Raw genomic sequence first — 24,790 nt, 5'->3', positions numbered from 1 at the left:
TTTTGAAGTTTTATTTGTCTTTTGATTTCTTTTGTGTGTTTTATCATGCATTTCTATTCAGTTTGGACAAAATACAAAAGTAAGTAAAGTCTTCTCATCTTAGATTTGACTCTTATTCCCTATGAGTATGTTTTAAGATATTCTTCCTTCTTTATTCCTTAAAACAAAACAAAACAAAATTAAAAACACAGCAGCAGGAGTCAGTGTTGTAGTACATGGAGTTAAGCTGCTGCCTGCAACTCCTGCATCCTATATCAGAGCACTAGTTTGTCTCCCAGCTGCTCCACTTCTGATCCAGCTCCTGCAAATGCACCTGGGAAAGCAGTGAAAGATGGCCGAAGTACTTGGGCCCTCTGCCACCCCCGTGTAATACCCATGTAGATTTCCAGGCTCCTGGTTTTGGCTCGGCCCAGCCCCAACCATTATGGCCCTTTAGGGAGTGAACTAGCAGATGGAAGATATCTCTCTGCCTCTCTCTCTCTCTCTCTCTCTCTCTCTCTCTCTCTGTAACTCTGCTTCTCTAATAAAATACATATATTTTAAGAAAAAATGCTATTTAAAAATAATGATTATGTCCTGGTGTATGATTATTGATAGTGGCACTTGTAGAATTGTCATAGAAATATTGTGGTTCTGGTGATAGATCTAGAACAGGATAGATTAGCGAGAGATCTACATGGAGTTCCAGCTCTTTCACTGAGTTTGTGTGTGACCCTGAGTAAATCACTCAGGTTTCTGGATCTCAGTTTCTTCCTTTGTAAAATGGGCCATGGCAGTCAACCACTGTTACATCTTTTCTCTCTGGTCTCCTTTGAACCAGTTAACTAATGTTTCTTGAATCCACCATTGTGGTTGCACATTTGCTTTTCATGCTTTTTTCAGGGACTCCTGGCAAATTTGTAGAAGCTTCTTTTGTTCTCTGTATCTGGCTAACACCATGCCGTGTGTGTCCACGTGTGTGTGTGTGTGTATGTCTATTGTATGAGAAAGAGAAAGAGATAAAAATAGATTTAGAAAACAGTCAGGATCCTGAGTCTATAAGAGGGATTTATTTGAAGAATTTCTACACTTGATCTTAGCCAAAAGACCTAGAAGCAATGAAGAATTTCTAATACCATGAAAATTCGCAGCTGATGTATCAGCAGTTCTATGATTAGCTAACAAATGAGTGTCTCTCCTACCAAGCAGACACATTTTTGAAGAATTAACTCTCTTTATGTGAATATGTAGTAATGTCAGTAAATCTAAATACAGTTAAATTCTACAAAATGAGAAGTCTGCAGGTCATTCCTAATGGTGTTTTCCAGCAACAGCAAACACAGATTCCTTTCTCCCTGAGTGCTAGAGAATCTGATTTGATTTCCAGCTTTCAGCCTTCCTCAAGGTAGAATCATCAGTCCCTCTGCAGCAGATTATAGGATCCTAGAGCCATTAAAAAGTACAGAATATGGTTGCATTCCCTTTTTCAGATGAGTTGTGGTACATGAATTCATAAGTGACCAATAAGAATTTATTGTTCAGGTTTATTTTTCCTGTGGGATTCCGTAATTATTTAACAATATTAGCCATAAATCCCTTGCTAATTCCTTAAAGTATTCATTTACCTTTGAAAGAATCAATCACATGCCAAACATCACTTGGGTATTTGAGTTGGAGACTGTAGATCAAGCTATGCATCACCATGGAAAGACAATATGCAAAATTTGGTTTTGGCTCTGGCCAAAGTGTGGTATCCTGAATCATCATTTTTTTCTATATGCCATGAAATATATACATAATAATTTTTAAAAATGATGAATATCTTCACACTAAATATAATGCTTATATAACATCTGTCAGCTATTTTATGAGACTATTGCCAAAATATAACTTTTATCGTAGTATTTTGTTTCATTTTGCTTTTATGAGTTGTTTTCTATTTTATTGTCACTAACATAGCATAAAAATGTCTTTCAGATGTGAAAAATCAATGATTTCCAAAATTTCCCAATAGTTAATAGAACAGACTAACGCAAGGTACTAGTAAGAACAATGTCCAAATAAAGTGTCCTAATTGAACAAGTTAACAGAACAGAGGAATAAGATTGAGTTGATCTTTGTACATTTGCAGGAAATGAAGAGTAAACTAACACATCAAACTAAGTTAAAAAATACAAGATCATGTTTTGTTGAAAGATTAGGCAGGTGCTTTCAGGATATTATGTTCAGTGCAGTGGAAAAGCCGCTATGGTGATCAAGAACGAAAGTGTTTATGCTTAGTTTCTGTCACAAAGATGGAGCTAGTTGCTAATGAGGATCAATGAAAGATAAGCTGGGAATGGACATTTTAGTATTGAAAAGTCTGTGGAAGAGAATGTGAATTATTCACTTTTTAAATGATGACATTTGAAATATTCATATCAAGCTCTGCATTAGCAGTCATGAAGAATTATTTGCTTTCTAGAATTTTGAGTTCCAGGGCTTCACAGTTCTTGCAAGATAACTGCCACATACACTTAAAATGCTGTTATGCAGTAGAACCAAGATGGTCATTCTCTCCTTTCTGATACCTTGCTGGCCATGCTTAAGGGTGTACATATAGTTGAGAATAGGGAGAGGTGGTTCTTGTTGTTTTAAGCTTAAAACTTTGAAAGATAGATGATCAAGCCAATGACCAAATGAAAAGATCTCTGATGGTGGTAGAACAAGGAGGAGGTGATGTTTAAAGAGAGATCTAACTGCAGGTAGATGTTTTTCCACTTGGAGGGAAAAGCAGTTTCCTAGGGAGGGAACAGCATGAACTGAAGCCTGGAAGTGAAAGGCTGCCATCTTCAGGAGAATTTCACCCATAGAGAATTGCAAGGGCTGCACTCATAGTGAGTACTGGTTAGAGATTCTTTTATGGCCCTGCAAGTTCAGCATCAGCAGGCCTTTAAACTGAGAGGCCATCACAGAAGAGCCTGCCTCTAGCCATATTTTTATTCACAAAGTACCTGTAGCCTGAACTGGAACAGTATTTAATATGTGACATCCATGTACACATTGGAGATTCCATTTTGGTCCTTGGAAACCAAAAAAATATTGTTAACTTGAGGCCAAAACGTGTTATGTAAATTGAGAAAATCATGTACTGTTGTGCACTGAATGTTTGTAACTCCTCAAAATTCTTATGTCGAAGCCCTAACTTCGATGTAATGGTATTTAGAATTGGGGGCTTTGGGAGGTAATAACTTTAGATGAGAGCAGGGCCCCCATTATGGGATTAGTTTCTTTATAAGAAGAGGAAGAAAAGAGAGATCTCTGCCCCTCCACACACGGGCACCATGAAAAGGTCATGTGAGCTAACAGTGAGAAGCTAACTGTCTACATGTCAGGATAGGAGTCCTCACCAAGGATACAATCTGATTCTTGATCCTGGATTTCTAGCCTCCAAGACTGTAAGAGATAAAAGTCTATGTTTTAAGCTACTCAATCTATGGTATTTTATTATAGCAATACAAGCTGAGGTTGACAGTAATTGATACTAAGAAGTGGGGTGCTTCTGTAACAAATGCCTGAAAAATGTAGAGGAAGCTTTGCAAGTGGGCAGTGAGTAAAGTTTGAAAGAGTTTTGAGGAATAATCTAGACAAAGCTAAGATTTCCTTGAAGAGAATGTGTATTTATCAGCCTTTTTGTCACTAAAACAAATACTGAAAAGGAGTTATTTAGGGAGGAAAAATGATTTATTTTGACTAACAGTCTTGGAGGTTCACAGTTCAAGATTGGACAACCCCATGAGCCTGGCATCTGATGAGGGCTATGAATGCTGGGATGCATGCAGAGGGAGGATCATACGGGAAACCAGGAAACAGAGCTGCAGCACACTCATTTATGGTCTGGTCTTACGAAAGTGCCATGATCTGATGATGGGTCTGCACCCCTGCAAACGACCCAATCCCATCACCTCCTGAAGTCCCCACCTTCAGAAAGCACTACTAGGGGTTGAAGCATTTGCATAAGTTGAGGAGCCAAATCATTTTCAAACTATAGAAGGCTGTTATAAGTAATTATAATGAGGGCTCAGAGAGAAGAGAGAAAAACTGTACAGAAAGTTTCCATCTTCTTAGAATATATAAATAATCATGAATAGGACATTGGTATAAATATGAATGGTAAAGGCCATTATAATGAGATCTCAGATGGAAATGAACATGTTATTGGACACTGGAGAAAAGAAAAAAAAACTTACTGTTAAGTGACAAAGAACTTGGCTGATTTATGTTTGTGCTCTAGTGCTTTGCACAAGGTAGAACTTGAAAATGATAAATTTTTTTTTTTTTAACTGAGGAGATTTCTAAACAAGATATTGGAGCAGCTTGGTCCCTAATGACTGTTAATTATAAGATATTAGAAAAGAGAAATAAATTTAAAAAGTAATTGTTAACAAAAAAGGAACTAACACTTAGGGATCTGGAAAATCCTCAAACTGTCTATCAAGAAATGTAAAAGCTTGTTCAGAAAAGAATGCTGTCAAATGACCAACAAGAGTCATTTTGTAAGAAGGTTGTCTGAGTGTGAATCATAGACCTAATCAGCCACCCCTGCAGGAACACTATGGTTTGAAATGAAGGAAAGCTATTAGACATCTTAAATCCCGTATGACTGGACCACAGAAATATTCAACTGTTAATGCACACTATTCTTCAGGATGAGGAGAGAATGATACTGAAAGTGATTCAGAGATCATTAGGGTTGTCTTCTCGATTTCCTAGTGGGGAGGGCATCATCTTAGATTCAATATGCCCAACTGTGTTCTCTGGAAGCAAGAGAGTTGGGGCTGCCCAGAGACTTAGGGACAGGGCCTCTGCCCAACAATGCTGTAGGGCTGGGACCACCTCTCCCGAGCATCCAGAAAGCAGAGCATTGATCCCAAGAGAATTATTCATTAGCTTTAATATCTAATGATATCCACTTCGCTGGATTTTAGACTGCTTGAGACCCAACAACCCTTTCTTCTTTCTGATTCCTCCCATTTGGAATCACAATGACTATCCTATTCCTGTTCCACCATTATATTTTGGAAGCACATAATTTTTTATCTGATTTCATGGTTTGGCAGCTGGAGAAGAATTTTACTTTAGGATGAATCATATCTCATGTCTCATTCCTAGATAATTTAGAGGATATATAAGTGAAAATTGGGATACTAGTATTTAGAGTTGATATTGGAACAAATTAAGCCTTTGCAGACTATTAGAGTGGGATTAATGTGCTACAAATATGAGAAGTACATGACTTTTGGGTGTCTGGGAGAAGGATATTATGTCCTCCCAAAATTCATGTGTTAAAGCTCTAACCTCTGGCCGGCGCCATGGCTCACTAGGCTAATCCTCCACCTGTGGTGCTGGCACCCCGGGTTCTAGTCCTGGTCAGGGTGCTGGTCCTGTCCTGATTGCTCCTCTTCTAGTCCAGCTCTCTGCTGTGGCCCAGGAAGGCAGTGGAGGATGGCCCAAGTACTTGGGCCCTGCACCCACATGGGAGACCAGGAGGAAGCACCTGGCTCCTGGCTTTGGATTGGCGCAGCGCACTGGTCACAGCATGCCAGCCATAGCAGCCATTTGGGGGGTGAACCAATGGAAAGAAGACCTTTCTGTGTCTCTCTCACTGTCTAACTCGCCTGTCAATAAAAAAAAAAAAAAAGAAGAAAAGAAAAAAAACCTCTAACCCCCAATGTGTTGTTTGGTGTTTAGAGATAAGGCCTTTGGGAAGTAACTAGGTTTAGAAGAGATTGTAAGGATAAGGCCTTTGGGAAGTAACTAGGTTTAGAAGAGATTGTAAGGGTGTAGTCTTCATGATAAGATTAGGGTCTTTATAAAAAGAGAAAGAGCTCAGAGCTTCTTCTCTCCACTCGTGAAGACAGAGCAAGATGGCTGCCATCTTCAAGCCAGGATAAAGATCCTTGAGAGGAACTCAATCTGCCAGTTTTGCACATTCCAGTTTGAAGAATTGTGAGAAATGCATGTCTATTATTTAAGCCACTTGAGCAGATAAATATATACATCATTATATAGTAGTGTTTTAAGAGTCCCCAGCATTCAATATAGAAACTTGAAGAAATAGCATTCTTTGTAGAACCCAAAACTTGGCAACAAGATATACAAGAAAAAGGGGAAAAGTCCCTGTACAAATAAGCACCTCACTTAGACCAAGCAGCAGAGTTGGCCAACGCAGAATACCACACAAGCAGAATGCTATTATTGTATCTACAGTCCCTCACCCAACAGATGGCCTCTCAGGAGTTCATTGGGAGAAGTAGAGAAAAGTAGTAGCTTGTGCCTTTGCTTTGTAGGTCAATAAGTATTTGAAGTATTGAAGCCGAAGTCATCCAAAGAGCTAATCTCCCTGGAACATTCTATAAATTGAAGTGTTGTGAAAGCAAATGCTGACTCATTGGTTGGAATAGTAAATTCCAGAATTGTAACTAACATATCATTTCCAACTGAAGTATAGAAAAGGAAGCCAAGAAACTGACTTTCCCTTAGGCCTATAAAATGCTATTTGGTTACATACTTTGAGAAGGGAAAAGAGTAGGGGAAATAAAAAAGGAACTGCTAACAATGATTCTCCATAGGTAAAGAGGAAAAAAAGTTATCTTGCTTCAACCATACAGGTTTTTCTTTTCCCTTTAAAATGTGAGAATTTGCTGTCTGAGATACTGCTTTTGCTTTTTTTTTTTTTTCATTGTAAATGAACTGATAGGGCATATTGTATGATAGTAATCTTTGCTGTGTACATACAAGTATTGTGAGTGGACAAAAGTGATTGAATTAAAATATTCACGGTGTTCTGGAGGAGATAGTGAAATGGCTGTATCCAAGTTTTCTGGGTTCTGTTTTATCATCTCATGTAGCTACATGTATGGAGATTCTGCTTTCATTGTGCAAACAAGACGTTCTGCTGTTGAAATTATTCAGTTCCCTCTATGAGTCTATAAGGTCACAAAGTTGAGATTAATTCCTTTGTAGATTCTCCCATTTTTGATTTATTTGAATCCATGGAAGTCAGCATTCTAATGCAGAATGCCAAGTTACTTTCCTTTACATTTTTTTTGTAATGCAGTACAAAAATCATTGCCTATGTGATTTATTATTGCTTATTGGATAGCATAGCACAGTCTAGATGTTTGTTTAAAAGTAAAAAGTTAAAAGTTCTAGAGTAATTAGTGACAGTGAAACATTTTACTTCTCAACGAAATTTAAGATTTGGTGTCTGGAAGCTTTTTATGTACACAATACCAGCAAGGAATTCCCACCCTTGAAAATTCTTTAGTATTAGACTATATTTTTTTAATTCACATTTAAGGATATTTCAGATTATGGATGACTGACTAGTGTTCTGATTTTAATTGGGGTAATTTATAACTTTCTAATACATAGATTTTCTGAAAGTTCTGTTCAATGTTATATTATTTTAAATATTGATTATTTCATGTGAACTTTGTTACTATTTACTTTTTCCTTGCTCAAATTGCTGCATTTATCTACCTTTTTTCTTTTAATTTAAGTAACTCACATTTATTAACTGCTGAATCTACTGAGATGTTTTCCTATAAATAATGAAGAACCCCACTAAAAAAGGAGTAATCATCACAGATTGTAAAAATTCACCCAAAACCCCAGATCTTAAAGTAAATCATAAGTGAAATGAAAAGTTAAGCCACAGAAAGGTAGAAGATATTTACACTGTATGAACAGGTATTAATATACAGAATACATTAGGCACAAAATAAAAATGAATAAAAAAGCAAACAAATAATAAAAAACTTAAGTTTATTTTCCTTTGTGGGAATAAATGGTTCAGGGAGCTTCTTAATATTTTCCTTCTGAAATTGAAGCACTAAAGGCAGCTTCACACTCAGAGAGGATAGAAGGCAATTGCCTACCCCATACCAAGTGATTTATGCACACTATTCATTAACTACTCATAAATATTTTATTGTTAGTCCTACAAGGAAAAGATCTATGGAAAAATAAATTTAAAAAGTAAGTTTATGTTTGTGCAATAATGTTGAAATCAGCTCAGTTTTTGAATGATACACATTCCTTATGAGTTTTTGAAGACCCCCTCATATTTTTTCAAGTGAGGAAACAGCCTTAGGTGGGAATTTGTCTGAGGTCATGAAATAGAAAGTGCTGTAGCACTTGTTTGAATCCAGGGCTTTCTGAGTGTGAAGCCCATATTCTTACCTCACCAAGCATCTCATTGCATTGCTAAGCACAGCTCTTGACATTAACTCACTCATTGGGCCAAATGATTGGTTTAATTTTGTTTTCACAATTTCAACTTTGTGCAGTAAGTTTTGTGGCATTTACTATAAGATGGAGACATATGCTACAGTGTAAACTTTACTACTTTATAAGAGCCTATAAAGAAAATTAGTAGTTTCTCTGTAAGCTTTCATTTCACAAAGACCAGAGTGAGTGCCTATTGTATATAAAGGAAAAGGGGCAATGTGGAATTACTTGGCTACACCATTCCAGGATCGTTTGATCGTAATCACAAGTAGGAACATGCAGTCTACCACCTCATCTCAGTCCAGTCCAGTCCTGAAACCTCAGAAGAAACTATGAATTGTGGTGTTTAGCAAGCTACTTCCTGCAGGTGATTCTAAACATCTCTTCCCTGATTCCTCTCCAATCCTGGATCCGTCTGGTAACTGTAGCCATCATACCAGATTGTGGTTCTGGGGGCCACATCATGTATAAATCTCCTGGATTGTGCTGCCCTTGAGAGGAGCCATCATGTATCCTTGCCATTTGCTTCTCCCACACACACAGCTCCCACCAGACACATGTTAGATACCCAGTAAATATCTCTTGAATTAAATTAACTGCCATATTAGTGCAAGTGGTCATAGATATTTGACATATCGATAGCGTTTCACATTTAACAATTGGTTAAATTTATCTGAAACCTTTTTGATTCTATCAGTTAGTATTAGCAGACACTTGTCTTGTTTGTGTGATCCCTTTGACTCTTAGACCTATGAGAGCCATCAATTGTGAACTGAAATTGATCACTTGGACTAGTGAGATGGCATTGGTACATGCCACCTTGATGGGATTGTATTGGAATCCCCTGGCACATTTCTAACTCCACCATTTGGGGCAAGTCCGATTGAGCATGTCCCAAATTGTACATCTCCTCCCTCTCTTTTTCCACTTTTATATTTAACAGGGATCACTTTTCAGTTAAAATTTAAACACCTAAGAATAATTGTGTGTTACTTACAGAGTTCAACCACTAGTTGTCTAATGTGCAGTGATGCTATAACTAGTACTGAAACAGTATTTTTACACTTTGTGTTTCTGTGTGGGTACAAACTGATGAAATCTTTACTAATTATATACTGAATCGATCTTCTGTATATAAAGATAATTGGAAATGAAAAAAAAAAACCTGGTGTTAAATTGGAAATGGCATAGAAAATTAATTAATTTTTTAAAAAATAATATGTAGGATCTCTGTCTTTAATGTGCTGTACACTGTTATTTAATGCTATAACTAGTACTCCAACAGTATTTTTTTCACTTTGTGTTGCTATATGGGGGCAAACTGTTGAAATCCTTACTTAATATATACTAAACTGATCTTCTGTATATAAAGAGAATTGAAAATGAATCTTTATGTGAATGGAAGGGGAGAGGGAGCGGGAAAGGGGAGGGTTGCGGGTGGGAGGGAAGTTTTGGGAGGGGGGGAAGCCATTGTAACCCATAAACTGTACTTTGGAAATTTATATTCATTAAATAAAAGTTTTAAAAAAATTATCTGAAACCTATTATATTTTAGAAAATATCAATGCATTAAATATCGCATAATACATACAGACATATATTTGTTATCACCTAAAGCATAATTTATGTATGTGTATATATAATACATCATGCAATATAATCTCTTATATGTATATATATATATGTAGATTGTTTTATATCTCATAACGTGCAAGTCTTTTGTTTCTAAACAAAGTTTTGTAGCCTAGACCCTTTCCTGAGGTTTTAATTCACATGCCAGGATTTTACAAAACCATAAAAAATGAGCAATTTACCTCCTGACCTCCACCTCCTCTAACCCTGCTTTATGACTTTAAAAACAAACACACATATGAAGTGAATTATATTTAAATTTCTGGCCAACATTTTCTTTGCGAGTCACAAAAATATGTAATTCTATTTTTCAAAAAGTAATTTAGTTCTAGAAAGCTGAGCTGACATGTAACCAATTGGTAGCTGGGAAAAAAAAAAAGTACCATTTGTTGTCAAGCTCTTTTAATTTTGCTAAAAGCAGGTTTGCAAAAAAGGATATTGAGAAAGCCTCGAGAGTTATAAATCTTTAATTTCCATTTTCAGAACTTTACAATAATGTATAATTCTTTGTGAGTCATGGTTTCTTAAACATGCAGTCTGGCCTTCTTGATTATGGTTTCTTTTTTTTTTTCAAAGCAGAACTCTGATCATGGTAATGGGGCAAAAATAGTCTATAATCTAGGAATACTGACCCTCTGACTTAGTGTTTTCTGAGGCTATTGTTTTCTCATAAGACTTTTCTGAGGCTGAAAGTGATGATTGCTACTTCCTAAATTTTTTTTTTTGCATTCTTGTTTCCATTTTCTGTTTCAATGTAACAACGAGATAAATGACCTAATACCGATTTTCCTACTATGTACCAGAGTTTTGTTGTTGTTGTTGTCTTTAATGCTGTAAATGTGAGGGGTTTTACTGTTCAGAATAGCAAGAGGACTACAATTGGTGAAATAGAGTCCAGGAGATAAGACATGAAACTAATTGGTGAGCAGGTTGAGCTCCCAGGATTTCAGAAGCAGCGGTGAGTCAAGTCAGCAAGTCCCCTGGACTCTTGAAAACAAGCTCATTTTATCAGCGACTTACTGGAAAGTAGTAGAAGGTAGTGGTTAAGAACACAGATTTATACCCAAGCAGACCATCCTTAGAATTTAATTCTTCCGTCTCACTTCTTAGCTATGTGATCCTTGGGCAAATCACTTAACTTCTCTCTGTTTTCCAGTGCTCATCCATGAGATGACGGTGACAAGAATGAGCTCTTAGAGTTTAGGTAAAGATTATGTGTAGTAAGGCCTGACTCATACTAAGCAACAGTAAAGGTTTGCTAATGCTGGTTTTTTTTGTTGCTATGTTGTCTTCTCATGCTTTGGCAAGCATTAACAGGGTAGGAATTCTTTTGTGGAAGCATGATGGTGGATGAGACTTCTTAATGCTTCAATTTTGGCCTCATAAAATGTTTAACCTGTGCATTCTCTATGCACATGCCATATTGTTTGTAATTCATACAGGTTACCTAGTTATATACATAGTGAGAGCTGCCCTGCCCATGCCTCATTTTAGTGCCAATTTCCTTCTAGATTTTCTTAGATTCCACTCTTTCCCAGTTTCATTGCCACCACCCTAGATCAGAGCTTCAACATTTTTAACTGGCTGCACCATACTATCCTATTGGATATCTTTTCTTCTTTTTGTTTTCTTATTTTTTTTTATGATTTATTTATTTGAAAGACAGAGGTACAGAGAGAGAGATAGAGACAGACAGACAGAGGTCTTTCATCCACTGGTTCACTATCCCAAATGGCCACAAAGGCTGGAACTTGGGCCAGTCCAAAGCCAGGAGCCAGGAGCTTCTTTAGTTCTGGATCTCCCACACGGGTGCAGGGGACCAAGGACTTGGGACATCTTCTACTGCTTTTCTAGGCCATAGCAGAGAGCTGGATTGGAAGTGGAGCAGCCATACACAAACCAGCTCCCAAATAGGATGCCAGAGCTGCAGGCAGAAGCTTAGCCCACTATGCCACAGTGTGGCCTGCGTATCTTTTCTTTTAGTAAAGGACATTAAACTTATTATCTCTATTCTGAATCAGAGTATTTTCATAAAGCACTATTCAAAAGATGTAACTCTCTAGGTAAAACCTTTCACAGTACAGCGCCAACAGATCAGAAAAGAGTGTTAGCCCTACCATGATTTGGCCTTTCTTAACTTTTCTTCTGTGTCTTTCAAGATAGGTTGTGCAGAAGAGGGAATTTGGGAGTTCAGGAGGGTTAAATAATTAGGCTAATATTACAGAGCCAGTGAGTGACAGAATCAGAAGCTTATCCTTTAACCTTATGTCTGCTCCATAGTCCAGAAATATACAATGATTACATGAATCAAAGGGTCATCTATCTAGCCCACAAAATTCAAAATATTTTATCTCTGGCCTTTTACAGAAGAAATTTGCTGGTCCCTGATATAGATCATACATAGATTCAAAACAGTGAAAAAAATATAGATCCAGGGTGTTTGCAACAAGAAACTCTGTGATGAGAGTCTTTTGCCACTTTAATGAAAGTAGATGAAATGTTGCCTCAATAACAGAAGAATGACTCAAATATTAAGACTTGAATATAGTAGGTGATTTTAATTACCTAAATATCTATTGGGAAAACAGCTTGACAGGATATAGACTGTCCACTCCATTATTTTTAAAGGGTTGCTGACAGCATTTAATGTGGAAAGGGTAGAAAGCTAAAGAGATGGCAGGCCTCCTCTACCTGATTGTGCCCAAGAAAGAACTGATGATTGCAAACAAAATGGAATATGTCATTTGTAGAGGCAGAAACTGTGAAATAAATGGCAGAATTCACAATGCTAAGGTAGGGGATTAGGAAAAGCAGCTGAACAAAGAAAATGAATTTTAAGAAAGAAAACTGGAGTAGAAAATGCTCTGAGCCTGAAATGACTGGATATTTGCATAAATATGTGCACAATCACCTGCTGGATGCACTCAGAAAGTTTGCAGTTGACCTACTTGGAGGGAAAAATTGAACTATCCAATCATTCAGAAAAATTGACCAGTTTATTAAATTTAAAATGTCAAAATTCAGAAAAGAACTTAGCATGAATAAATTTCTTACAAAAGCAAACTCTCGTTCTTTGGAGGGCACTTTTGCATTTGGGACACTACAGAACAGAAGCAACAAGTTGAGATTGTTATGATGTCTGGTTGAGAGCTGAAATCCACCCTCTTCAGAATGATGACTAAGCCTTAGACTTAAGTGTGGTTCTTCTTTCAAAGAGCCCAGACTAAGAAAAATTACAAAAGGACATCCCAGTGGCCTAAGAGAGTAAGTGCAGCTTCCAACTGCTATCATCTAATTTTCTTTGAGGGAATGATGTGTGTGATCTGGGCTCATCTTGCTGACGCCCCTGTGAAGTGGTGTCCAAAGAGAAGCTACAAAGGACTTTGGGAGATCTGTGGATACGTTGGATGAAGAAATGAAATTGAAACATGATCTCAATGATTCCTTCATTCACGATATAGTTAACTTTGGTCAAGGGTCTGCTAGGTGCCCTACCCTGGAATTGGGAACACTAAGACGAATCAAGACTTGTTTGAGGAATAAGAAGCAAAACACAATTATGGCCAATTTGATGAATCATTTCCACTAATTGAGGCAACATCCAGGCCAGAATCTGGGTGAGAGGTGAGAGAAGATGATGTGGAGAAACAAGTAGAATTAGGGCAATGATCCCAAATTTGTGTGACCAGACTCCATTGTCTGCAGAATAAGTTGCTTTAGAGTGGTGGCTACATCCACGTATTTTGAGGAGAACCAAAGCTCAGGACAATCTCCCAGTAGCATGCTGTTGCCCTATGCCCAGATATTTCTCTGTATATCTCTCCTTCTGTCCTTGTCTCTGCATTTCAAATAAAAATTTAAGCAAGACACCCTGCATGTGTGTCTGAATGCACAGGCAACAAGACTCCTGCATGGTCTCCCATGCACTCTCCTGCAGCTTTTGGTTGGGTTTGAGTGGTGAATTAATCTCCCTAGGGCTGAGAGGAAGTTCCATTTCTGCATCAGCAATCAAACTTCATTGGCTTTGTTAATAATACTTTTCATTATTCTGATAACAACATCATTTACTGAGTGCTTACTCAGACACGATGCTCAGTCCTAATATCCATTGCTTATGTAATTCTCATAACAATTCTGAGAATTGAGTGCCATTTTATCAATTTTCAGATGATAAATTGAGTCACAGAATATAAAGCTAATTTTCCCCAAGACACTTGGAAAGGTGTTTAATGCATACATATACTCAAACTTAAATCTGCCATATTCCAGATTTTTTTTTTACTCTTAGTCTGTCTTTTAAAACATACACACACACAAACACACAAACATATATAAAATAAAGGAATTCTGTGACTGAGATAAATACTTGATGACAACTAACTACAGCAGAATTAATTAGAGTAATAGAATATCAGCCCACTGTAAGTGGAATCTGAGTCTGCAATGCATTTGATTTTTACCAGATTTATCTGTGTAATGCAAGACAGCTTCCATTTCCATTATGTACTATGGAAGAGGCCATGGAAATTGGATAAGCTTCACATATAAATATCACTGCTTTCACTGCCGACTTAAGGAACAACCTGTAAAACTTTCAGTGATCATGTGCAAGACATGAGCCATCCTTTATAAAGAAAGACCAGTCTCTGTAGAAAAATCTCAATTGGAAGATACCCGTCTCAAGCTGTCTTTGGACTATCAGATACCAGTTGCTATTGAGGGACCTCTATTCAGCCCCCTGCCTAACCTAAACTCTTGAAAACTCAAAAAGATAACTCCTTCCTGCATTCATTCTCTGTTTTTAACATAGGTCAAGGGACAGGTTAAACTGTGGCCCAGAGTCCATGGTACCACGATGAGACCATATTGAAAGCTAATATGTGATCACCCGTCTTGGCTGTCATGGTGGGATCTTACACCAGTGTGATAGGGGATATGACTGAAAGGTTTTGTTTTATTGCTGAATTCATCCATTCATTGTTTCAGATATGCTGGTAAAATTTCTCAGACCTGTGAATTGAAATAGAGTGTCTTCTTAATCACTGTATAGTTGGTGTTAAGAGGGTTCAGAGGTATAAAAGTGTGGAATTGGGCTGAGACATAGTGTTGGGGTACTTAGAGAACTCATTAAGTTCCTGGAAAGACTGGGTGAAATGGAGAAGTCTTCTAGCTCAAAAAATGCATTTAGCATTCTAATAGGGATATTAACAAAAATAAAATGTGTAATTTAGTAGACACTTATTTTTATCAAAGGACTTTCCTTGAATAAGCACTCCTAGGTGTTAGGGCTACCACACTGTATTAGAATAAAGTCCCTGATCTTGTTGAAATCATCATATAGCAGATTCTTTGGCTTGATACAATTTCCAAAGTTTAGATTTTTCTTTCTTACTTCCCTGTGAAGAACATTGGTCAAATTTAACATTCATGGGGCCGGCATTGTGGCATAGCAGGTAAAGCCTCTGTCTGCAGTGCTGACATCCCACATGGGCTCCAACTGGAGTTCCGGCTGCTCCACTTCCAATCCAGCTCTCTAAAATGGCCTGGAAATCTGTAGAAGATGGTCCAAGTCCTTGGGCTCCTGCACCCACATAGGAGACCTGGAAGAAACTCTGGGCTCCTGGCTTTGGATCAGCCCAGCTCCAGCTGTTGTGGCCATTTAAGGAGTGAACCAGCAGATGGAAGACCCCCTCCATCCCCACCCACCTCTGCCTCTCTGTAACCCTGCTTTCAAGTCAATAAATAAATCTTTTTTGAAAAGTGTCACATTCATTTTAGCAAAGAGAAAATATGAGAGTTATCTTAGAACCAAGAAATATCAAAGTGATCCCAAATCCTGTGTTCTTTCTGAAAAAAAAGTTTTGATTATGGTAAAATATATGTAACACAAAATTTACTGTTTTATCCAATTTTAAGTATACACCTTTATGGCATCAAGTACCTCCACATTATTGTGCAACCATCACCACCATACAGCTCCAAAAGCTTTTATTTTTCAAAAAGATATGTACTTGTAAGGCATTTGCAGAGACAGATGAGAGACAGAAAGAGAGAGAGAGAGAGCTTCCATGTCCTGACTTACTCCCCAAATGGCACTTTTGACCATCTTACACTTCCTTCCCCAGGTGCATTAGCAGGGAGCTGGATTGGAAGTAGAGTACCCAAGACTCCAACAGGGGCTCATATGGGATACTGGCATCACAGGTGGTGGTTTAACCTGTTGCTCCACTCTAGAGCCTTTTCTAGCTTCCCAAGTTGAAATTCTTTACCCATAAAACAAATTGTCCCTTCTCCTATCCTCTGGCAACCACCATTTTGCTTTTTGTCTACATGAATTTGCCTTTTCTAGATATATCATAAATGGAATCATATAGTATTTGTCTGACAAGCATGTGTCAGAATTTCATTCCTTTTTAAGACTGAATAATATTTCACTGTGTATGTGTGTGTATGTATCTCATATTGTGTTTATTCATTCATATGTTAACACTTGTGTTTCTATGTTTTGGTTGTTGTGAATAGTGCTGCTTTTTCTTTTCTGTTTTTGTTTTTTTTTAAAGGCTTGTTTATTTCAAAAGTCAGAGTTATAGAGGGAGAAAGAGAGGAAAAAACAGATCTTCTATCCACTGGTTCACTTCCCAGATGACTGCTGTGGCCAGGCTAGGTCACGTGAAAGCCAGAAGCAAGGAGCTTCATCCAGGTCTCCCAAGTGGATGGCAGGGTCACAAACACTTGGGCCATCTTCTGCTGTTTTTCCTAGGCCATTAATAGGGAGGTGTATTGGAAGTGGAGCAGCTGGAACTGGGACAGGCACCCATATGGGATACTGGCATTGCAGGTAGCAGGTTTACCAATTATGCCACAATATCAGCCCCTGTACTGCTATTTCAATTATTTTGTGTATATGTTCAAGAGTGAAATTGCTGAACCATATTATAATTCTATTTTTAATTTTTAAAAGGGTTCCCACATTGTCTTCCATAGTGGCTATATAATTTTACATTTGTGGCCAGCGCCGTGGCTTAACAGGCTAATCCTCCGCCTTGCGGCGCTGGCACACCAGGTTCTAGTCCCGGTCGGGGTGCCGGATTCTATCCCGGTTGCCCCTCTTCCAGGCCAGCTCTCTGCTATGGCCCGGGAAGGCAGTGGAGGATGGCCCAAGTCCTTGGGCCTTGCACCCGCATGGGAGACTAGGAGAAGCACCTGGCTCCTGCCTTCGGATCAGCGAGATGCGCCGGCCGCAGTGGCCATTGGAGGGTGAACCAACGGCAAAAAGGAAGACCTTTCTCTCTGTCTCTCTCTCTCTCACTATCCACTCTGCCTGTCAAAAAGAAAAAAAATAATTTTACATTTGTATGCTCTTTTGATGGCACTAGAGTTGCCTTGAAATAGACAAGCGGGGAGCAATAGCACTGGTAGTGAAGCAATGCTGTATGCACCTGATCTGATGCTTCCATTGCATATCAATTTGACCCACATTGATGTCATTTGGATTGTGATGGTTAGCAAATAGCATGCTTCCCTTGTTGCTCAGAAGACTAAAGGGGCATGTTTAACTTTTCAATATACTTCATGCTGAAATTTCAGGATTTTCAGTGTGTCAAACAAATGAGATAATGCCAGCATTTAGAAGTTCAACTATTTGTAAAATACTTTACTTTTGTTTTCTGCCAGGCACACATACCATAGTGTGTTTAATGATGGGGTATGATAAGTGAATAGTGTGTGTAATCTGCCTCAACTCCAACACCTCCAGCACAAAGTGGTATTTGTTCATCATCACATTGTATATTTTGCCTATTTATGTCATTCAAATTTTCACCATGAATTGAATCAAAAACATATGAATACATACAGGATTATTTAGTCTTGAGGTGTATGTCTTTTTTTATGTATGTGTGTACCAAAAATGTTCAGTTATACTTATTTTCGTGAGATGAGATATCTCCAAATTATTTTGTTTGGCAATCTCCTTCTGCTTCAGAACTGTTAGTATAATTCCTAAAGAAGCATGAAAATGCTGCTGCTACCCAGGACCTAAATCTGGTGTCTAATCTTTGAAATCTGGCAAGCCTCCTTCTAGCCAAAAGTCATTGATCCTCACTGCCCAAGGATTCATCAAATTGCGACTCATGGCTGGACAAGATATGCTTTGAGAGGGGTGAAGGTGCATTGTCTGCAGGATCATAGTTGTTGGTTTAGATATCCTGTCAGTACCCTCTCTCACTTTCATGGTGAACATCAATTTGCTCACATACCCTAATTGATGGCCAACATCAATCTTTTCACACAAATACAGAGAAAGGATAAATCACAAGATGAGTATTATGTGAAACATAAAGAAAACATAACTTACAAAATTTTATTTGGAAATGAAAATGAACCCAGAGTGAGTCAGGCTCATTGTATATTCCTTTCTCCTTGAATGTGAGCTGAACCTGTGTTTTTTCTGCTAGCTAGGGTGACGGAATAGTCACTTCCTTGATCATGTTACATTATATAAGACTGCATCTTGGTTGGCGCCGGGGCTCAATAGGCTAATCCTCCCCCTTGCGGCGCCGGCACAGTGGGTTCTAGTCCCGGTCGGGGTGCCAGATTCTGTCCGGGTTGCCCCTCTTCCAGTCCAGCTCTCTGCTGTGGCCAGGGAGTGCGGTGGAGGATGGCCCAAGTCCTTGGGCCCTGCACCTGCATGGGAGACCAGGAGAAGCACCTGGCTCCTGCCTTAGGATCAGTGCGATGGGCCTGCTGCAGTGCAGCGGCCGCGGTGGCCATTGGAGGGTGAACCAATGGCAAAGGAAGACCTTTCTTTCTGTCTCTCTCTCTCACTGTCCACTCTGCCTGTAAAAAAAAAAAAAAAAAAAAAAAAAAAAAAAAAAAAAAAAAAAGACTGCATCTTAGCCAACCACAGGAAAGATTCATTGGCTGCTCTTATAGCTGCCATAATGTGCAAGGTGATGTGAGAGGGCCATCTGGTCAGGAAAAAACAGACTAAGAGGGGTCCTTGCTTGGCAGCCAGGAAGAAAATGAGGGTATCACTCAGTCCTACAACCCCAAAGAATGGATTATGCCAACAACCATGTGAGCTTAGAAAAGGAATCCATGCTTCAGAAAGGAACACAGCCTACACAATGTCATGTAGCCTGTAGGTCTCTGAGCAAAGGACATAGATAAGATATGGTTATATTCCTGATTCATGGAAACTAGGACATAATTAATGTTTTTTCTAAACTTCTTTGTGATAGTTTTTCACCTAGCAACAAAATATTAACATAATTGGGCACACCTCCAGTACTACTTTGCTTTCTCTGTCTGTTCCTTTCATATTGATATTGTTTTGTTATGTATTTCCTTCTGTGAATTCTGTCTAATGGGACTATCAGTGCAGGTACCTTAGTTTCCCCCAGCCAAAGGAAAAACATATGATCTAAAATAGAACAAATAATCTGGACACAGAGCTAATCTATGCCAGCAGCATTGTCTGGGAAAATCCTGGCCACTGGTTCTTCAGGAGAGTTCCTGGTTCTTGTCCTTGCCAATGCCTACACCTCAACTTCCTCTTTCATTCTTTGAGTTCCACTACATCATTCAAATAAAAACTTCTGCTGCTTGAATTACCCAGACTCTAAATCTCTTGGTTGCAAAGAACTCCCATAGATACATATAGTCCTTTCATAATCTCCTCACACGTTCCTTGTCTCTCTGGGTTATTACAATTTTCTTCTTTATAAAACCTTTCACTACACCGATCACTCATGATGATGTTGGTCCCAAAACACCCAAGTTTTAAAGGAGAATTTTTATGATTGAAATAATAGAATTTTAGAATCAGAAGACTGGAAATGACACAGGAAAATTGTGAAGTTACCATCTTAATTTTAAGTAGGTCCATATTCTTGGTTAGGTCTCACAAAGAATATACTTAGAAAGCATAAATCCACAAGATTTATATTAGGTGTAGAGATGAAACCATAAGTTTAAAAAATCTTGGAAAAGAAGGAGAACAGAATGGTGCCCAGCAGCAGGTTTTTTTTTTATTTCTTAGATGGAAAAAGGAAGACCAGGCTTTCTTGATCTTCATAGGAAAGTCTGTAAAGATGTCTATTTCCTGGTCTGAAACATCAAAGAAAAAGGATGAATCTTGATGTAAATGAAAGCTCTAGAATAAAATTAAAAATAAGAATTGAAAAATAGAATTGGAATTATAATTTAAAAAATACCTGTTGGTATATAGATGTTGTATATAGATGTTTCCTTCATGGTAAAAGTTTACATAGAATTTCCCATTAAGTTCCCATTTTGTATTTAGTCATGATTCATAGAAATTCAGATTATATCCTTTACAAAGAATGATATAAAACATTTAAAACCAGGATATTAATATTTCTCTTGCCATGACCAAAATACTGTATCAAGTCTGAGGAAAGCTTATTTTTCCTTATGTAATTTGTTGAATTTGAACAGGGGAAAATTTTCACTGTTCTCTTAAGAATGATTGTATTAAAACTGTCTTGACAAATCATTTGCTAATGCATAGATGAGATTTAAAAACATATAAACAATATTCAACATTGTTGAAGTTGCAAACAAGTCTAGGATAAGTGCAGGCCTATGGTAGACAATGAAGCATATTAAAGGGAAAATGTAGAGAAAACACAGAAAAGAAAATCAGCAGCTGAAGAGTAGATTTTCTGAAACTTTAATGGGTTTTGCCATGCTCTAGGGTCATTTTTAGCTGCACTATAAGGTGCTATATTGTCAATTTTCTGGTTATGAAAACATAGTTGAGGTTTTGTATTAGGGTTGCTGGAAAAATGAGTTGATGTTTTTATAATGTTTCCTTTGAAACAAGATTACTTTTGGATTGTTTTAATTCTTTTTAAATTTATTTTTTAAGAAATACAAATTTCATAAGTACAACTTTAGGAATATAGTTATTCTTTCCACCATACTCATCCTTTCACCACACTCCCACTCCTCCTCCTCTTCCCTCTCCCCTTCTCAGTCCAATTCTCCATTAAGATTCATTTTTAATTAACTTTGTGCACAGAAGACCAACTCTATACTACGTAAAGATTTCAACAATTTGAACACACACAATCACACATACACACAAAAAAACTTTGAGAACTAGTTTTAAAGTAAACTCTCCTAATACAACTCATTGAGGACATAGGTCCTGCATGGTGAGTTAGTGCACAGTGTCTCCTGTTGTTAATTTAGCAATTAACACTCTTATGTATGACATCAGTGACTACCCAAGGCACTTGATATGAGCTGCCTAGGCTATGGAAGCCTTTTGAGTCCACAGAGTCTGTCAGTATTAAAATAAGGCCACAAGCAAAGTGGAAGTTCTCTCCTCTGTTTAGATAAAGTATATCCTTCTTTAATGACCACTTCTTTCCACTGGGGTCTCACAGAGATCCTTCATGTAGAACATTTTTTGCCACTTTGTCTTGGCTTTCTTTGCTTGAAATGTTATCATGGGCTTTTCAGCCAGACCAGGAAGTCTTAAGGGCTGATTCTGAGGTCAGAGTGTTACTTAAAGTGATTGTCATTCTATGAGTCTGCTGTGTTGACTGTTTCCCATGTTGGAACATTCTCTCCTTTTTAATTCTATCTATTATTATTACCAGACACTTGATCCTATTTCTATGATCCCTTTAACACTTAATCCTATGTATATGATCAGTTAAACACTTCATATGATCACTTTAACACTTAAGATGGTATTTTTACCACCCTGCTTAATGAGATTTGGATAAATTTTTAAAATGTACCCTTAGAAGTAAGTAAATATGAATGCATGCAGAATTATACAACTTTACAGTTACAAACTTCCTCCTCCCTCTCTTATTCACACTCTTACATTTACTGAGCTCTATTCTCCATTGACTTTATACTCTTAACTCTATGTTAAGAGTTCAAAAAATAGTATAAAAAAATGAAACTCTACCCCAACAGTCAACACAAAGACAGCTCAGGTTATCCCTTTGAGAAGTGTCAATTTCACTTCTTCAGATTTCATTTTAGGTGCTTTATTAGTTCTCACAAATCAGGAAGAACATAAGGAATCTGTTCCTTTGGGAATGGCTTATTAAGCCAAGTGTGGTGTTTTCTAGATTCATCCATTTTGTTGTAAATGACCAGATTTCTTTTTTTTTTTTTAACCTCTATGTAGTATTCCATAGTGTACATATCCCATAATTTGTTTATCCAGTCTTCGGTTGATGAGAATTTAGGTTGATTCCACGTCTTAGCTATTGTGAATTGAGCTTAAATAACCATGGGGGTGCAGATAACTCTTTTATTTACTGATTTCATTTCCCTTGGGTAAATTCCCAGGAATGAGATGGCTGGGTCATATGGTAGGTCTATATTCAGATTTCTGAGGTATCTCCATTCTGTCTTCCGTAGTGGTTTTACCAGTTTACATTCCCACCAACAGTGAATTAGGATACCTTTTTTCCCACATCCTTTCCAGCATTTGTTGTTTGTTGATTTCTGTATGAAAGCCATTCTAACTGGGGTGAGGTGAAACCTCATTGTTGTTTTGATTTGCATTTCCTTGATGGCTAGTGCTCCTGAGCATTTTTTCATATGTCTGTTGGCCATTTGGATTTCCTCTTTTGAAAAACATCTGTTTGGTTGTTTGTTTTTTTGTCATGGAGTTTCTTGATCTCTTTGTAGATTCTGGTTATTAATTCTTTATCAGTTTTATTGTTTACAAGTAATTTCTCCCATTCTGTTGGTTGCCTTTTCACTTTCCTGAGTGTTTCTTTTGCAGGACAGAAACTCCTCAATTGGATGTAATCCCTTTTTTTAATTTTGTCTTATTTTTTTTTTTTTTTTGACAGGCAGAGTGGACAGTGAGAGAGAGAGACAGAGAGAAAGGTCTTCCTTTGCCGTTGGTTCACCCTCCAATAGCCGCCACGGTAGCGCGCTGCGGCCGGCGCACCGCGCTGTTCCGATGGCAGGAGCCAGGTGCTTCTCCTGGTCTCCCATGGGGTGCAGGACCCAAGGACTTGGGCCATCCTCCTCTGCACTCCCTAGCCACAGCAGAGAGCTGGCCTGGAAGAGGGGCAACCGGGACAGGATCGGTGCCCCAACCGGGACTAGAACCCAGTGTGCCGGCGCCGCAAGGCGGAGGATTAGCCTGTTGAGCCACGGCGCCGGCTTAATTTTGGCTTTGACTGTCTGTGCCTTGGGGTCTTTTTCAAGAATTCTTTGCCTGTGCCAGTGTCTTGCAGGATTTCTCCAATGTTCTCTTCTAATTTGATGGTGGTTTCGGGCTGTAGATTTAGATATTTAATCCATTATGAGTAGATTTCTGTGTAAGGTGTAAGGTAGGGGTCTTGCTTCATGCTTCCACATGTGGAAATACAGTTTTCTCAGTACCATTTTTGAAGAGACTATCTTTACTGTAGGGATTGGCTTTAGCTCCTTGTTCAAATATAAGTTCATTATAGATACTTGGATTTATTTCTGGCATTTATATTCTGTTTCATTGGTCTATTCATTAGTTTTTGTACCAGTTCCAGGTAGTTTTGATTATAACTGCTTTGTAGTGTGCATTCAAATCTGGTATTGTGATGCCTGCAGCTTTGTTTTTGTTGTTTAAGATTGCTTTAGCTAGTTGAGGTCTCCTGTTCCTCCATATGAATTTCAGGATCCTTTTTTCTAGATCTGAGAAGAATGTGTTTGGTATTTTGATTGGTATCGCATTGAATCTGTAAATTGCTTTTGGGAGAATGGACATTTTGATATTATTCTTCCAATCCATGAACATGGAAGATTTTTTTTTCATTTTTTTCTATCTTCTTCTATTTTGTTCTTAAATGTTTTGTGATTCTCATGTTAGAGATCTTTGACATTGTTGGTTAAATTTATTCCAAGGTATTTGATTATTTTGGTAACCATTTTGAATAGGATTGATCTTAGAAGTTCAATCTCAGCCTTGGCTTGTCTGTGAATACAAAGGCTATTGATTTTTGTGTGTTGACTTTATATCCTGCTACTTTACCAAACTCTTCTATGAATTCCAATAGTCTCTTGGTGGAGTCTTTTGGAATCTATCCATTTCTTTTAGGCTTCCCAGTTTGTTGGCATACATCTCTTTGTAGTAATTTCTGGTGATTCTTTTTATTTCTTTCATGTCTGTTATTACATTTCTTTTTTAATCTCTAATTTTATTGATTTGGGTCTTTGCTCTCCTTTTTTGATTAGTTCGACCACTGGTGTGTCAATTTTATTTATTTTGTCAAAAAAACAGCTCTTTGTTTTATTGCTCTTTTGCAATTTTTTTTTTTGGATTTCAATTTTTTAAAATTTATTTTCTAATATTAATTATTTCTCTTCTCCTACTAGTTTTGGGTTTGATTTGTTGTTGTTTTTCTAGATCCTTGAGATGCACTGATAGCATTTTATTTGGTGCCTTTCCAATTTTGATGTAAGCACCAATTGCTATAAACTTTCCTATTAAAACTGCTTTTTCTGTGTTCACTAAGTTTTGATATGTTGTATTGTTTCATTTGTTTCCAGAAATTTTTTTATTTCTCTTTTGATTTCTTCTATGGCCCACTGTCCATTCAGGAGCATGTTATTTGCCTGTGTTTGCATATGTTCTAGAGATTCCTGAGTTGCTGATTTCCAGCTTCATTCCATTGTGGTCCAAAAAGATGCATAGTATGAATTCATTTTTTTTAAAAAAAATTTAAGACTTGCTTTATGGCCTAACATGTGCTCAATCCTCGAGAAAGTTCCATGTACTGGAAAGAAGAATGTATTCTGGAACTGTAGGAAGAAAAATTCTATAGATATCTATTAGATCTATTTGGTCTATAGTGTTGATTAATTCTGCTGTTTCCTTGCTAGTTTTTTGTCTGGTTGCTCTGTTCGTTGCTGAAAG

This window comes from Lepus europaeus, chromosome 10, assembly GCF_033115175.1.
Source record: "Lepus europaeus isolate LE1 chromosome 10, mLepTim1.pri, whole genome shotgun sequence".
NCBI classification, from domain to species: Eukaryota; Metazoa; Chordata; class Mammalia; order Lagomorpha; family Leporidae; genus Lepus; species Lepus europaeus.
This window is presented reverse-complemented; position numbering follows the sequence as displayed.